The sequence below is a fragment of the Cynocephalus volans genome, chromosome 8 (assembly GCF_027409185.1).
Source record: "Cynocephalus volans isolate mCynVol1 chromosome 8, mCynVol1.pri, whole genome shotgun sequence".
Classification (NCBI taxonomy): Eukaryota; Metazoa; Chordata; class Mammalia; order Dermoptera; family Cynocephalidae; genus Cynocephalus; species Cynocephalus volans.
The window spans coordinates 35,443,248-35,459,170 of record NC_084467.1 but is presented as its reverse complement, the minus strand read 5'-3'; the positions used below and the strand labels follow the sequence as shown (position 1 = coordinate 35,459,170).

Genomic DNA, 15,923 nt, shown 5'->3' with positions numbered 1-15,923 from the left:
AGCATTATCTGTAACAGCCAAATGGCTGAAAACAACTTAGATGTCCATCAACTAAAGAATAGTTAAACAAACTGTGATATATTTATGGAATATTATTCAGGCATGAAAAGGAATGAAGTACTAATTCATGTTACAGCATGGATGAACTTTGGAAAATTATAAGTGTAAAAAGCCAGACACAAAAAGTCAAATATTTTATAATTTTATTTATACGAAATGTCCAAAATAGGCAAATCCATAGTGACAGGTAGTGTATTAGCTGCCCAGGGATGCAAGAAAGGGAGAATAGGAAGTGACTGCTAATGGCTATAGGGTTTCTTCCTCTAAGAATTTTTTAAAAAAATTTCAGTGTTCTTCATGTTCAGAGAAACTTCTCTAGTAACAAACTATAGAAATGATCCCTGAAAGTATAGTCTTTATGGGTTTTTTTTTAAGGTGATGAAAATGTTCTGGAATTAGACAGTGATGGTGGTTGCACAACCTTACAAATATACTAAAAACCACCGAAGTATACACTTAAAAAAAGATGAATTTTATGGTATGTGAATTACATCTAAATTAAAAATAAGCAGAATGGACACAACCAAATAAACATTTAGGGAACTTGAAGACAGGTTAATATAAATAATCCAAAATGAAGCACTGAGAGAAAAAAGGAGAATGGAACAGAGAGAGAGAGAGAGAGAGAGAGAGAGAGAAACCAGCTTCTCAATGACATGTAAGATTGCATCGAGAGGTAACACCCATGTAACTGAAGTTCCATAGGGAGAAGAGAAATAGAATGAAGGAGAAAACATGTTTGAACTCTATTTAGAAAAATTTTGCCTGAAAATTGTTCTAAATTTGATTAAAAATATATAGCAACCCCAGGTCCAAGAAGCTCAACAATCTCCAAGCTGAACAAATACAAAGATAATCACCCCTATGCACATCAGAGTCAAACTGTTAAAAGCAAAAATAAAGAAAAAAAATCTTAAAAGCATCCAGAGAAAAAGGACACATTACATAAAGGAAAACAATAACAATGTTAGCCAGTTTCTCATTAGAAACACTAGAGTTCAGAAAACAATGGAATGGCATCTTTAAGGTGATGAAAAAAAAAAATCATCAACCTAGAATTCATATGGAGTGAAAATATATTTTTAAAATGAAAATGAAATGAAGACATTTGCAGATAAGCAAAAGCAGAGAGAATTAATTGCCCACAAACTGTACTACATTAAGTACTAAAGGAAATTCTTCAAGTGGAAGAGAATTACCAGATGGAAAACTGGATCTATAGGGAGGAATGAAGAGTACTGGGAAAGGTGTATATATATGTATACATTAAATATAAAACAATTATTTAAAAGTCAATTGTATGCTTAAAGTAAACAATAATAATGTAATGTGTGGTTTATAAAATATGCAGAAGTAAAACACATGACAAAAATAGCATGAAGAATAGGATGGGGTGTAAATGGAATTATATCATTGCATATTATCTCATTTGTGATATGGCATAATATTAATTCAGAATAGACTATAATGATAAGGATAAATGTTGTAATTCCTAGATAGACCACCAAATAATAGTATAAAGAGGAAATGCTTATTCTATTTTATGGAATAACCTGTTGCCCAATTCTAGAATTGCAGTTAAGCCAATTGAGACATTTAAAAAAAGAGGTAAAAAGTATAAAGAGGTAGAGCTAAAAAGCCAATAGGGTCCAGAGTACATAGACAAATAACCAATAAGCTCATGAAAAGATGCTTAACATGATTTACCACCGGGAAATGCAAATCAAAACCACAGTGAGATGCCATCTCACACTCACTAGGATGGCCATCTAAGGTGGACAAGAAAAAATATTGGTAAGGATGTGGAAAACTGGAACCCTCATATATAGCTGCTGAAATGTAAAATGGTGCAGTCACTTTGGAAAACTGTCTGGCAGAGTTACCACATGACCAACAATTAAACTCCTAGGTATACACCCAAGAGAAATGAAAACATGTTCACACAAAAACTTGTATGCGAATGTTCATAGCAGTATTATTCCTAATAGCCAAAAAAGTAGAAACAACCCAGTGTCTATCAACCGATGAATGGATAAATAAAAATTGGTATATCCACACAGTGAAATATTACTTAGCCATAAAAAGGAACGAAGCACCGATATATGCTACAACATGAACGAAGATTGAAATAATTATAAGTGAAAGAAGCCAGACCTAAATGGAACCATATATGATTCCATTGGTATGTGGTTCTAGACCATGGCCTGCTGGCCATATCTTGCCCAATGCCTGTGTTTTTATGGTCGTAAGAATAGCTTTTACCTAGTGAGAAATTGGTAAAGGGCCACAAAAAAATGATTGCATTGTGTAATGTTGAATATGCTAATTATCCTGATTTGAGCATCACATATTGCACACAGATATCGATATTCAATGACGTATCCCATAGATATATATAACCAATTATGTTTCAACTAAAAAAAAAGAAAGAATGGCTTTTACCATTTTTTAAAGGGCTGTAAAGGAGAAAGAGAAGGAGAGTGGGGGGGAGGAGGGAAGAAGTGACAGAAACTATATGTGTACTGCAAAGCCTAAAAATGTACTATCTGTCCCTTTACAGAAAAGTTTTCCTATGTATGATCTAGATAAAACTAAGGTATGGCAATAGAAATCAGAACAGTAGTTACCTTTGGATATAAGGGTGGGAGATGATTGGAATAGGGCATGGGGGAAATTTCTTGTATAGTGGAAATGATTACTATTTTGATGATGATGATTACTTGGATGTATATTCTCGTCAAAACTCATTAAAATCTGAGCGTTTTATTGTACAAAAATTTTTATCTTAATAGAAGAACCAGGAGGTCTTTTTATCCCTGAGGTGCAGTCACTGATTAAAATAAAAAATCATTTAAAAAAGTATGTTTAACTTTCTCCCATATCTTATCTTCTTGAGTGGGATTGATAAATAAAGAGCTTGGTTCTAGAGGTCTTTGATATTTTTAGCTTAATTGAGAGCTAATCAAATAAAAACCAGTGTTTATAGGTCTTCAGAAATTATTGTTTCCTTGGGATCATGCTTCCCAAGTGACAATTTAACGTGACTGAAAATATAAATTTATGTTTTGAAAACTGCAACAGATGTTTTCTTTTAAATGTCTGTCTGTCTATGTGTGAATGGGGTTGAGCCGTGTATAATTCATTCCATTTATATTAAAATTTATGAAAATCGCATGGTTACGTGTTTTGCAACATGTTCTGTTTTCCTTCCTTTGGCATAAATTTGGCTGATATAAAGTTGACTTGATGTTGAAACTAAAATTAAAACTTGACCCAGTATGATTTTTGGTTTTAAAAATCTAAAGTTCTGAAATCTTTCTTCTTTCAAAGTTATGGATTTTTAAAATGCAAAATGCTGTTGACCTGTGACCTGTGTTTGCCTCATCTGTAGGTCAGAAGATCTAGCTCCCTTTTCCTTTTTGATCAAATGATAAGATTGGATTGTTAGAAAAAAAAAAACTTTGTTATATTTTTGATTCATTCATAAAGCAATGCACAGGAGTAAAAAACCCAGAGCCACTAAACCAGCCAATAGTATTATAATTTTGTTTCAGGAATATTTCACTTAAAAGCACATTTCTATGGCTCTTTTAGATATCCAACTGGCAATGAGCATCAGAAAATATGGGGAAATATTGTTTTAAAAGCTGATTCAAAGATATCACTTCTGAGGAAAAAGAAGAAACAGTAAAAATGGTAGCAGAACTCTTAGACCTCTGCCTCACACCACATACAAAAATAAATTCCAGATGGGTAAAAAATATAAATAGACTATTTCCAGCAATAGCTGTCTGGAGAAATCCTCCCAGTATAGAGCACTTAAAATGCTGGATGAAATACAAAGCTCATCTTTCTTTTTAAAGGCATGGCAATGTTCGCAGAAAAGGAAGAGAAATTACCAGAAACAAGGAGAAAGCTCTACTCCAGAAAAATTCCAGCTGGAACTAGTGTTTGCTTGGTGACATCTGCTAATCTCTGATGGCCTGGCAAAGTGCAAAGGACAGAAGTTGAAGCTTGAGGCCTAAGGGAGTGGTGAGGTTGAGTTGAAACTCCCTACATAAACCTGGGATCCTCTGAGGGTAAACCGGAAAAATGAGTGAACTAGAAAAATCCTACCAACAGAGAAAGACAGTGAAGATATCTGTCTCCTAACCATGGGACTGTACTCACTTGGAAGCGACATGTCAAATGTGCTTCAAAAAGACTTTCAAGCCTAAAATTTAGTTTAAGTGACTCTGGGTTTGTAGTGTCCTCAACCGCCTGGCAGAAACAAACATAAATCTGTCATGGAGAAATACATTATCATTCAGGCCTCAATTCCCACAGATAAATTTCCAAAAAAATATGAGTTCACACACATAAAAAAAACCCCTCAAATCCTATGTGTATAATCAACAGAAACAATACACATAGGAACCAGACCCGTACATATGATAGCTACCAGAATTATCAGATGTAGAATATAAAATAAGTATTTAATATGGTTAGAGAAATACAAAAGACATCAAAAGCTTGACAAGAAGCAGCAGATCATCAAGAGGGATTAGGCAGAGTTGAAAAGAAACCAAATAGAACTTCTGGAAGTTAAAATGATATGGGGCAAAAAATAAAGGGCCTAAAGGGCTGTTTATTCATAGGTGAAAGGAGAAGATAAATCCAAGAAATTTCCCAGAAAGCATTAATAAGTGACAAAGATAGTGAAAATATGAAAGGTTAAGAGGCATGGAGGCGTCGAGGGACATCCCCTTCACCTGGAAGAGGTGAAAAGCAGAGCATGTCTGGGGTCCTGATCAGGGGCTGAGGGCAGCATCTTCCACCCAGAAGCAGGAAAGACGCATGCTGAAATCACCACTTCCATGTGGATAGCCCACCATGCCCACCACCACAGCCATCAAAAAAGCAGCTTGACACCACAGCAGTAGCCACAGCCACTGTGCAGGTGGCCCACCAAACACTCGACTGCATTGACACCAGGAGTGTCACCGGCAGAGACCAGAAAAAGAAGAGGATGTCTCTCTCTTCAAAGCCCACTCAAGAGTAAAAGAAGCAACTGCTCTATCAGATGACCAGACCTCAATGTAGAGATACTAGAAATATGAACCCCCCCAAGAAAATATGATACCATCAAAAGAACACAGTAATTCTCAAATATGAGACCCTATAGAGCTGGAAGCCCATGAAATCAGTAAAAAGGAATTCTGAGCAACAATCTTAAGGAAACTCACTGAGATATGAGAAGACTCAGTTAGACAACATAGTGAAATGAGAAAAAAAAATCCAGGATATGAAGGAGGAAATTTACAAAGAAATTCATACCTTAAAAAAGAATGTAGCAGAGCTCCTGAACCTGAAAGATTCCCTGAACAAAATTTTTAAAAAAACAACACAACTGAGAGCTTAAGCAGCAGGCAAGAACAAGCAGAAGAAAGAATTTCTGATCTTGAAGATAGTCTTTTAGAAATAACCCAGGCAGACAAAAAAGGAAAAAATATTTTTTAAAAAATGAAGAAAATCTAAGAGAGCTAGCAGACACCTTAAGCACACAAACATTCAAATCATTGGTGTTCCAGAAGGGGAGGGGAAAGGAAAAGGCATGGAAAACCTACTCAATGAAATAATAATGGAAAACCTCCTTAGGTATAGGGAGAGACATGGACCTTCAGATCTAGGAGGATCAAAGATGTCCCAAATTAATTCCCAAACCCAAAATGATCCTCTCTAAGACATGTTACAGCCAAACTGGCAAAGCTCAAAAACAAAAAGAGAATCTTAAAAGAACCAAGGGAAAAGTGTCAAGTCACCTATAAGGGAGCCCCTATCAGGCTAAAAGTGGACTTCTCAACAGAAATTCTATAGGCCAGAAGAAAATGGGATGATATAGTCAAAATATTAAAAGAAAAAAAGAACCCAATACCCAGCAAGGATATCCTTCAGAAACGAGGGAAAAACAGTGTATTTACCAGACAAACAAAAGCTGCAGGAGTTCACCATCACACGACCAGCCCTACAAGAAATCCTCAAGGAAGTCCTGCATCTAGAATCTGCAAAATGATAATCACTACCGTGAATACACAAGAAAGAACAAAACCCACTGGCAGAACAAAAATGCAAATGAGAAAGAGAAAGAAACTAAATCTTACCACTACCAAAAACCATAATGGCAATGTGATAATGCCCCTGCTTTATTTCTGATTTTAGTAATTTCAGTCTCCGTGCTTTTTTTCTTGGTCAGTCTAGATAAAGGTTTGCAAATTTTGTTGATCTTTTTAAAGAATCTACTTGTTTTGGAGAATCTGCTTTGTTGATTTTCTCAATTGTTTTTTAATTCCCTGTTCCATGTATTTCTGTTGTAATCTTTGTTATTTCTTACTTATATTTGTTTTTGGTTCAGTTTGTTCTTTTTCTATTTTCTTAAGGTAGAAGTTAACATTGCTGATTTGTGGTTTTTCTTATTTTTAATATAGGTGTTTACAAGTATAAATTTTCTTCTAATTACTGCATGAGTCCTGCATCCTATAAACTTTGATATGTTGTGCTTTGATTTTTACCTCAAAGCACTCTCTAATTTCCCTGTGATTTTTCTTTTTACCTATTGTTTACTTAGGAGAGTGTCATTTAATTTCCACACATTTGTGAATTTTCTAAATTTCTGTTATTGTGGTCAGAGAACATATTTTCTATGATCTTAGCCTTTTAAATGTATTAAGACTTGTTTTATGGCAAACAACAACAATAACATCAAAGAGACAGGGAGGAGTGAAAGGGAAGATCTAACATAAACCTAACAGGAGTTCTAGAAGGAACAGGAGCTGCAATATTCAGAAACTGTGGCTGAGAATTTCCAAAATAAATAAAAGATGCCAATTATCAGTATCAGATTCAGAAATACAAACAATTTCCAAACAGGATAAATAAAAAAGAAACACCCATCTGCACACATCTTAGTAAAACTGCAGAAAACCAAAGATCAAGAGAAGAGAAAAGACAGAGCATTACAAGGGGACAATAATTAGACTAACAGCTGACTTTTTTATAGCTACAATGGAAGTTAAAAGATGGGAGACTATTATCTGAAAAGTACTGTGAGAAAGTAATTCTTGTTTTATTGTATGCTCAGCAAAATCTTTTTTCAAAAGTGAGGGCAATATACAGGCATTTTCAGACAAACAAAAGCAGCATATTTACTTTCAGCTGACTAAAGAAACTGCTAAATGTTAAGCACATGGAATATTCGTCTTCAGTAGCCATTAGGCAAATGCAAATTAAAGCCACAATGATACCACTACACAGCCACTGGAATGGCTAAATTAAAAAAAGACTGACCATATCAAGTGTCAGTGAGAAAATGGAGCAAGTGAAGCACTTATACACTGCTGATGGAAAATATAACGTGGCACAACCATTTTGGAGAACAGTTTGACATTTCTTAAAAAGATAAACACACATCTACCATATGATCCAGCCATTCCACTCCTTGGTGTTTACCTAAGAGAAGAGCAAATATATGTCTATACAAAGACATGCCTGTGTTTATAGCAGCTTAATTTGTAATAGCAAAAAACTGGAAATAACCCAAAGTTTATAAACAGGTGAATGAATAAATAAATTGTAAACATCCATACGATGTAAATATTATCTAGCAATAAAAAGAAATGAGCTATTGATACACACAAAATTGATGCACTTTAAAATAATTATGCTGAAAGAAGCCAGACCAAAAAGAGTACATATTGTATCATCCCATTTATATAAAGATCTAGGATATGCACACTCCTTAGTGATGGGAAAACAGATCAGTGGTTACCTGGAGATGGGGTGAGGGCAGAGTGGCAGAAGAGAGTGATTACCAAATGAAATGAGGGAACTTTTGTAGGTTATGAGTGTGTTCACTATCTTGATTGTAGTGGTGATGATGTCAGAATTCATCAAATTGCACGCTTTAAATATATACAATTAATTGTATGTCAATTATATCTCACTGAAGCTGTGTGTGTGTGTGTGTGTGTGTGTGTGTGTGAGAGAGAGAGAGAGAGAGAGAGAGAGAAGAATAGAACAAAAATAAAAGAAATAGAAGTAAAATGAAACAAAACTGAATTTGTTGGTGTGCTGGATGCCACAACATTTGACCGTCTCTTCCCACCTCCATATGCAGTGATGTTACATTAATAGCTTGGAATAAACCATAGGGGAGAACATTCACACCACAGAAATTGGCTCACAATCCAGGGCTCCTCCCCTCTCCCTAAGAGCCAGGATACTGCTCACCCCTGGATGTCATCAGGCAGAAGGAAACTGATTTCAGAAGCAGCACCTTAAATACAAGAAAAAATTGTGGACACAGAATATGTACAACGTAAATTTTAAAATAAAACTGTATAAAAATTATTAATAATGTCAAATTTGTAGGGGAAGCCAGCGAGATAGATCTAACACAGGACAACACTAGTGTATGCATTGAAGTGGGGCAGTTGGCATTAGTATATCCTGAGATCCTGAACTGATTGGGAGGGTAATACAGATACCGACCTTATACTTTTAAAGGTTAAATATGAATGCTAAAATGTTTAGAGTAAACACTAAAAGCATATAATATGAGTGTAGACTATCAAAACTAGTAGAGGAAAGATGCAATGAGAGAAAAATATTAATTAATCCAAAAGAAGGCAAAAAGTGCTGTGCTGGAGCCATCCTGTACTGTTTCCTGAGAGCCAATTGTTAAATTTTCCGAAATTTTGTGAATGAACCAGTTGTTTAACATAGCCATCACTAGATATTGAAATAGATACCTTACAATTAAATAAATATGGTATTTTAGAAACAAAGATAATAAATACTCAAAACTCATCACTTCATAATTATTTTACTATTATCTGTGCTCTTGAGGTTATATACATCTATTCTATTTGGTGGAAATGCTATATAACGGTATCCTTCTGTATGTTTCTTCCAAAGTCTGTATTCAGTGATGCCACATTGGTAGCTTGAAATGAACTATGGTGGGAGTAATTACATCTAGAAATCAGCAAATGCTACAAATCAGGGCTTGACTTACTGTTTTATTGATTATTTAGACTCAAGAAAATTATGGAGAAAAATGTTACTAAGGCAGATTAAACATAAAAGTATGTTTTGTCTGTAGATATTACATTGTGAATAGCAAAAATATATCAAGGGGATATTCTTCCAGTATTTGAAACTATTATTCAGTTCAACAAAGAAGATGTTCTCGTTAATGCAAAAAAAAATCATTAACTGACATTCATGGCAAGAACTACATTTGGAGAGCTGATGATTAAACTTTTACTAGCACACCACTGTAATGAGATGTGTGTGTGTGTGTGTGTGTGTGTGTGTGTGTGTGTGTGTGTGTGTGTGTACACAGCCGGACAAAATAAAAACATAAATACAGCCACACTTAGGCACATCAGAGTCAAACTGACAAAAACTAAAGACAGAAAATATCTTTAAAATGATGAGAGAGGGGAAAAACATGTTACTTTCACAGATGCAACATTAAGATTTACAGCTGAGAGCTCAGGGGATGAGGAGGAGAGAACTATGGAGTGCATGAAGGCAGGAGAAGCAATGATGAGAGAAAGAATCACTCCCACTGTTTTGAACCCCAGCCACTTCAAGGCTGGAGCTGCTGAGCACATGGAGCAGGAGCTGGCAAAAGCCATAGCTGTGCCCTTCCTATGAAGTTGCTTGGAGGTGGCAGGGGAGAAGAGGGCATTAGTGGCCCCCCAGGCCAGCAAGACTACTAACAGGGTTCCCATAGACCCACAAAGGAGTGAAGATCCACAAGAACTGAAAGAAGGGAGCTACTCAGAGGTCAGTGAGTCATTGCAAGGAACCAGTGCACAGCCTTCCCCATGGGAAGTGTTTGGAGTGCGGGCGGTCGGGAAGATGGGCCCACCAGGAGAACACTGGGGCACAGCATGGACAGCTGATCTGCCCCCAGTCAGCACAGGACCACTCAGTGGAGACTGGTCAGGAATATAGAACTGCAGGGGGTGCAGTTTGCTGAAAAGACTCGGGCCCAGACCAGAGTTTCTACACAACCCAGGTGTACTGGATCTCAGGAGAGCCAGAAGCACCTATAAAGTCAACCATTGAAACCTGAGCTGCACAAAAAGCCTTCCCCAGGGAATCAGCAGCAAAGCAGCAATTTAGCTCAACTGCAGAGTTCAAGTGCTGGTCCCCACAGGAAGTTCCCCATTTTAGAAGTAAGCAAAGGATAACAAATTAGTTCCAGCACAGAATTTAAGTTTAGCTCAACTGCAGAGTTCAAGTGCTGGTCCCCACAGGAAGTTCCCCATTTTAGAAGTAAGCAAAGGATAACAAATTAGTTCCAGCATAGAATTTAAGTGGTGGGAACAAATAATCGAACACAGAACTGGAAGAAAAAACAAAATACCCACAGACCAGAGACAAAGTTTCTCTCTCTCTCTTTCTCCTTTCTTTCTTTCCTTCCTTCCTTCTTTCTCTCGTTCTTTCTTGGCAGCTTGCCAGTACAGGTATCCAAACCTGTGACCTTGGTGTTGTAAGGCTGTGCTGCAAACTTTGATATTAACTAGTAAAGGTCTCACATCACCAAAGAACACCTGTAAAACCTAGAAGGACTAGAATTCCCCTGGGCTACCAAGCCAGGGAGGAGGGAGGGCTGGGGGCCTCAGCTTTGCCCCCCAACACCTGCAACCAGCCCAGCAATGACCACCAAGCTGCCACAGGAAGCACCCTGGGCTATCCCAAGCCAGGGTGGTGGCAGGGGTGAGGGCCTCAGCCACAGCCCCCTGACATCTGCACCCAACTGAGCAATGACCAAGACATCGCTGGAAGCCCCCTGTCTCCCCTGCAGGAATGAGGGGGTGCCACAGGCCTCAACCCTGCCCCTCCTCCTTCCTCCTCCCACCCTATTTCCTTCCCCCTTCCCCTCTCCTCCTACCTACCAATTGCTCTGCAACAACACCATAGAATGTAAAAGAATAGTATTAATAAACAAACAAAGACAGCTGACTCTTCCACAGAAACAATGGATGCCAGAAGACAACTGAATACCTGCCAATGTAGACTCTATATCTTGTTTAAATATCCTTCAAAATGAAAGTGAAATAAAGGTATTTTCCAACAAACAAAAGCTGAAAGAATTTGTCACCAGCAGATCCTCACTAAAAAACTATTAAAGAGAGTTTTAAGCTGAAGGGAAATGATCCCAGATGGAAGCATAGCAATGCAGGAAGGAATGTAAAGCACTAGGAAGTACTTTATGATGTATTTATCGTATATCATAAATGCATATATATAATGTGTGTGTATGTTTAAATGAATTTTGTTTGTTTCAAACAAACAGTAATGTCTCCTGGAGTTTAAAACATATGTAGGGCTGGCTGGTTAGCTCAGTTGGTTAGAGAACAGCCTTATAACCGTAGTGTTAAGGGTTTGGGTCCCTGTATTGGCCAACCACCAAAAAAATAAAATAAAACATATGTAGAAATAAAACAGATAATAAAAATTGCACTAAAGTTGGGGAAGGGGGGATAAATGGGGTTAAACTGTTGCAAGTTTACTCCCATTTACCCCATTTATTCCTTTATTATACAAGTACTAATTTAAGGTAGACTCTAGTAAGTCAAAGAGTCATATTTTTTAAGTACACTTTTTATTTTAGAACAGTTTTATATTTATAGAAAAGTTGAGAAGATAATACATGGAGTTTGCATGTACCCCACATCCGGTTTCCCCTATTATTAGCATCTTACATTATTATGGTACATTTGTCACAATTAGTGAACCAATATCGACACATTACTATTAACTGAAGTTTATGCTTTATTTATATTTCTTTAGCTTTACCTAATTTTATTTTTTTTTCTGTTCAAGATTTGATCTAGGATACTACCTTACGTTAACCTGTTGTGTCTACTTAGGGTCCTCTTAGCTGTGGCAGTTTCTCAAAGTTTCCTTGTTTTCAATGTCCTTGGCAGTTCTGAGGAGTACTAGTTGGGTATTTTGTAGAATGTCCCAGAGTTGGGACTTGTCTGATTTTTTCCCTCAGGATTAGATTGGGGTTGCCTGATTGCGGGAGGAAGAACACAGTGGTAAAGATCCATTTTCATCACATCATATCAAAGGGTACATACTATCAACATGACCTACTATTGTTGACGTTAACCTTGATCACCTGGCTGAGGTAGTGTTCATCAGGTTTCTCCACTGTAAAATTATTCTTTTTTCCTCCTTTTCATATTTTACTCATTGGAAGGAAGTCACTGTGTACAGCCCATACCTAAGGAGTGGGAAATTATGTTCCATCTCCTTGGAGTTAAGAGCACCTACAGAAATTATTTGAAATTGTTTTACGAGGGATATTTTTCCTGTCCCATTTATTTATATATTCAATAATTCATTTATACAAGTATGGACTCATGGATATTTATTTTCTGCTCTGGGTTGTAATACAGTCTTATTTAGTTTTTTTTGTTTGTTCAAATTTTTGCAGGTTTGGCCATTGGGAGTTCTTTCATTTGACTCCTGTGTCCCCTTGACATCCCGTCATCATTTGTTTTTTGTTTTTAACATTCCTTTACTTTCCGGCACTACAAGATGATTCAGGCTCATCTTGTTTATTTTCTATCCCAACTTTAGTCATTCTTTTCTCCGAGGAGCCATGGTTTCTTTCATTCGAGAATGGTATTAGATCTGGGTGCTGGGTGTGCTTTTTGCTACGGGGGTGTCATTCCTTCTAGGCCCTCTCAGCTGGCAGAGTAAGGAAATATACGCATATGTATGTAAACTAGCCTGTGTGCACATGTATGTACGTATGTGTGATATGAATCATATGTATGTATGGTACGCATATACATATATACTTCCATATGTAACCATCTATCAAGCTAAACATGAGTTTATAGTGATGTAAGAGATATATTCAATCCCTATAGTAACCACTAAAGGAATAAAAAAATATTGTAAAACTAACAAGGTCGTGAAGGAAAACAATGAATAAAAAATAATTAGTCCCAGGGCTGACTGGTTAGCTCAGTTGGTTAGAGCATGGTGTCATAACGCCAAGGTCAAGGGTTCAGATCCCCACACCAGCCGGCCACCAAAAAAAAATAAATAAATAAAAATAAAAATAATTAGTCCCAAAGAAGTCAAGGATAGAGAAATAAAGGAACAAAAAACTAAATGAGACAAATAGAAAACAAAGAGCAAGATGGTAGACATAAATGTCAAGAAACATAAACAGTAAGAGTGCCAGAAAAAATTTAGGAGGACACTCAGCCCTGCAGATCCCCCCTCCACCTTCTGCCTCTCCCTCTTTGCCTGAGGCTGCTGAGCTGCATGGGCTATGCCAATGGATTCCTTGCCTTCCGGCTTCTTGTTGGGTTCAGCCAATGCCGATCCCTAGCGAGAGCTCTCCCCTGGAGGTCCACGCGCGCTGGCTGTGTCCTTTGACCAAAAGTCATCGCTTCCTTGCAATTGGCCTACTCTACAGGAATTTCTTCTTGGATTCCAGAAACCACTCCCTCTCTTCATTCCTTCAGAACTATGGCTGTTAATAATTAATAATGAAATAATTAAATCGTGCTGTTATTAGTTCCGGATAACCATATTATTCCTTCTGCGTCCTCTATACCCTGTCCAAACCTTAATAAATCGTTTCTTCATCAAACTCTCCTGGAATCATATTAATTTCAGTGTGCCATCTGTTTTCTATTTGTACTTGGACTGACATAGTAATTGTGGAATCAGAAAATAGTCCCTCAAAATGGGATTCTGGAATTCAGTTGCTCATATATTTGAGGAGCACAGCGATAACCTTGCTGGGGAAGAATTAGGAAACGTGACGTGGTGGCATCATCATTACTCAGATCAACGGTGGTAGCACATGATGAAATGCAGGTAAAGGGCAAGGCACTGAGAGATTAAGCAGCTCTAGCACTTAATTGCTACGGCGACAACAGTGACTAAACAAGAGCGAAACCAACTGGATTCTTTTTACCTCCCTAAAAAATTTACATAGGGAAAAAGAGAAAATCAAAGCTACGGAAATGCAATTAAAAGGACACGTTGAAAACCAGAATGCCTCCATGGTGGCACTGAAGGAATCCCTTATTTCTAGTAACTGCAGGTAAATATGGCTCAGAAACAAGCCAGGTCTGAGTATAAGGGTTGTAGATTTGCAGCACCAACTAAATGCTTAACCCTGACAAGTCTCTTAAGCCAAGGCAAGGTTATTGGGGGAGGAGTGGTACTCTAAGATATGGGAAGGCGATACAGGACACCCAAAAGGAAGACATGATAGGGCTGAGAATTTTGAACCTCTGTACTCCTCTGAACCTCTTTTCCTGAGCGAAGGAGCTAGCTCTCCTCTGCATAAAAGCTCTACAGTAATTGTGCCCAGGGCAGTTGCCTCACAAGCTGAGGCTAATTCTCCTCAGGCCCCACCCCCTTAGCTCTTATCTCTTTCTGGCCAATAGGGCGAAGTATAAGGCCTGCTCCAGAAGACGATGGCCTATACACTTAAAAGGTCACAAAACCTTGCCAAGGTGTATAGTCAAGAATCCAGGGAAAATGTGTGGCAGTGGATTATAAGGATGTCAGACAAATGCTTCTCTAGGTGCGGTCCCTGGACGAGCAGCCTCGGCAGAACCTGCGAACTTGTTAGAAATGCAAATTCTTGGGTCTACCCTGAAATCTATAGAATCAGAAACTCTGGGGATGGGGTCCAGAAATCTGTGTTTTAATAAGCCCTCCTGGTGATTCTAATTCACACCAAAGTTTGAGAACCACTGTCGAGCTAGGGTTGGGTCTGGAGCTCACAGACCCCTCAAGCCCATTCACAGACTGGGTCACAAACCCTTCACAAACCGGGCTGGGTCCCAAGACCCCTCACACGCAGGTCTATGAGCTAGGTAATCAGCAAACAGGTCCTTGGAGCCACAGGTTCGAGAGCATGGCTGTGCAGGCGGTCGCCCGAGGCAGACGCCAGCCAAGTCACAGCGCTGTGCATGTGCACTAACTACCCACACACAACTTGCTTACAAAGAATTTGCTGCACCACCCCCAACCAGCCCTGAGGCTAGTGGGCCTGATTAAATTATTCTATTTTCCCAACAACCGCTGACATAATAGGTCCATTTTCTTGAGTCTTCAGACACTCTCCCCTATAGCGTTGCTATGCAAAGCTGTGGTCCCAGATCAGAAGCACTCATATCACCTAAGAACTTGTTAGAAAATGCAGAATCTTGAGCCCAACCCCAGACTTGCTGAACCGGATTCGGCATCTAAAAAGATCCCTAGGTGATTTGTATGCACGTTAAAGTTGGAGAAGCCCCGTTCTATAAACTCGAGCCTGTATCAGATCATCACACTTGGAGAACCACTGTACTGTGTAAATCTGCTCACTTTTCCCTAACCATAGCCCTCAGGAAGTCCTGGAGGACACTCCCCTTACTAACACATGAAGAAGTCCTTGAAGAGCTCTGTGGTGACTGTTACCTATAGGCTGGAGATGATGGGGATAAAGCAAAGGGGTTGGGTTTCTCGATCTTAAGAGGAATAATGGGATCCTAGCATAGAAGAGCAAGGTGGCTGTGCTTGACTGTCAGAGGTCAGGTAGCCCACAATAAGCCACAGACAGAGAATGGTAATCAGTGTTTTATCTAAAAGGAATTATGGCAAGGATGTCCAGAAATGAAATAATTGGGCAGCCTATGAAGATGCTGCTTGACAAATACAAAAGAAAAATTCTGGGTTTCTGGGTAGAAATTGGAGGGTTGGGGGTTGTGACATTTTACTCTTTCATCAGGAACAGCCCAGTTCCTTTTAATAGTTCACCTGATTAGGTCAGGTTTACC

The 15,923-nt window shown here is 38.2% G+C and overlaps 1 pseudogene; it reads right to left on the bottom strand.

Moving 5' to 3' along the window:
• Positions 1–331: 331 nt before the first annotated feature.
• On the bottom strand, positions 332–417 carry LOC134385281 (small nucleolar RNA U3; annotated as a pseudogene).
• Positions 418–15,923: the final 15,506 nt, after the last annotated feature.